Source organism: Schistocerca gregaria, chromosome 2, assembly GCF_023897955.1.
Source record: "Schistocerca gregaria isolate iqSchGreg1 chromosome 2, iqSchGreg1.2, whole genome shotgun sequence".
NCBI lineage: Eukaryota > Metazoa > Arthropoda > Insecta > Orthoptera > Acrididae > Schistocerca > Schistocerca gregaria.
In genome coordinates, this window is record NC_064921.1 from 166,413,133 (window position 1) to 166,415,129 (window position 1,997).

A 1,997-nucleotide genomic window follows, 5' to 3' on the forward strand; every position below is an offset into this window, starting at 1 on the left:
GCCGACGCCAGCCAAGCCAAGCCAAGCCTCGTCGCTGTCCACCAAGGCTGGGGCGCTCCAAGGCTGCGGCTGGGGCTACGACGGCGACAGCAGCGGCACCACTCATCTCCTGCGCCGGGTGGGTGTGCGTGCTGGGTGTTCCTCCCTGCGTGGACCGCGGACAGAGGCCACGCGTCCTGAGGATGTGTTCACAAACGCTTCCTGCTCGCCTCCGTACGGCACCCGGCCCTGACACTCCTTACACGTCCGCCGTTTCTCTCTTTCCGCTGACGCAGCTGTGACCCACAGGCTACGACAAGTGAGCTTTAGGTGCTACCATCGTAATTCCTGTTGAGTTGCTGTCCAGCTTTCGACTGGTGCCTCCGGCTGCAGTATTTGACAATCACAAGTACCAGATTGGCATTCAAATCCTGTGACCGATAACACAAATGAGCAATGGTTTAGGTCAAACAAAATGAGGCAGGCTGCTGCTGAAATATTACGAATTGACGCATGGTGTTGGGAATGACAATTGAATCTCAATGTAGACAAGTGTAATGTGCTGGGAATACATAGAAAGAAAGATCCCTTATCATTTAGCTACAATATAGCAGGTCAGCAACTGGAAGCAGTTAATTCCATAAATTATCTGGGAGTACGCATTAGGAGTGATTTAAAATGGAATGATCATATAAAGTTGATCGTCGGTAAAGCAGATGCCAGACTGAGATTCATTGGAAGAATCCTAAGGAAATGCAGTCCGAAAACAAAGGAAGTAGGTTTCAGTACGCTTGTTCGCCCTCTGCTTGAATACTGCTCAGCAGTGTGGAATCGTTACCGGATAGGGTTGATAGAAAAGATAGAGAAGATCCAACGGAGAGCAGTGCGCTTCGTTACAGGATCATTTAGTAATTGCGAAAGCGTTACGGAGATGATAGATAAACTCCACTGGAAGACTCTGCAGGAGAGACGCTCAGTAGCTCGGTACGGGCTACTGCTGAAGTTTCGAGAACATACCTTCACCGAGGAGTCAAGCAGTATATTGCTCCCTCCTACGTATATCTCGCGAAGAGACCATGAGGATAAAATCAGAGAGATTAGAGCCCACACAGAGGCATACCGACAATCCTACTTTCTACGAACAATACGAGACTGGAATACAAGGGAGAACCGATAGAGGTATTCAAGGTACCCTCCGCCACACACCGTCAGGTGTGTTATGGAGTATGGATGTAGATGTAGATGTAGAACAAGGAAAAAGAAAAATCCAATGAGGGACCGGTGATTTCGAATGATGAAATTAACACATTAATCCTTCATATATTGAATTAAATTATATTATATCATAAAATGTATCTTTGTATGTATATACGTACGTTCCACATTCTCTCTTGCTACACACAGCTTACAGTCTGAGAAGAGTTGTGTAGGTGTAAGAACAATCTACCTACAAAACGGCTGGATGTGCAAATACGCAGACTCCACACAGCCAGAGTTGAAGAATGAGATCAAGCAGTGACTAGCAACAAAACTTTATACACATTAAAATTGCTACACCAAGAAGAAGTGCAGATGATAAGCGGGTATTCATTGGGCAAATATATCATACTAGAACTGACATGTGATTACATTTTCAAGCAGTTTGGGTGCATAGATCCTGAGAAATCAGTACCCAGAACAAAGACATCTGGCCGTAATAACAGCATTGGTACTCCCGGGCATTGAGTCAAACAGATCTTGGATGGCGTGTACATGTACAGCTGTCCATGCAGCTTCACCACGATACCACAGATCATGAAAAGTAGTGACTGGCGTATTGTGACGAGACAGTTGCTCGGCCACCATTGAGATCTGGAGAATGTGCTGGCCAGGGCAGCAGTCGATCATTTTCTTTATCCAGAAATGCCCGTACAGGACCGGCAACATGCGGTCGTGCATTATCAGGCTGAAATGTAGGGTTTCACAGGTACCGAATGAAGGGTAGAGCCACGGGTCGTAACACATCTGAAATGTAACCT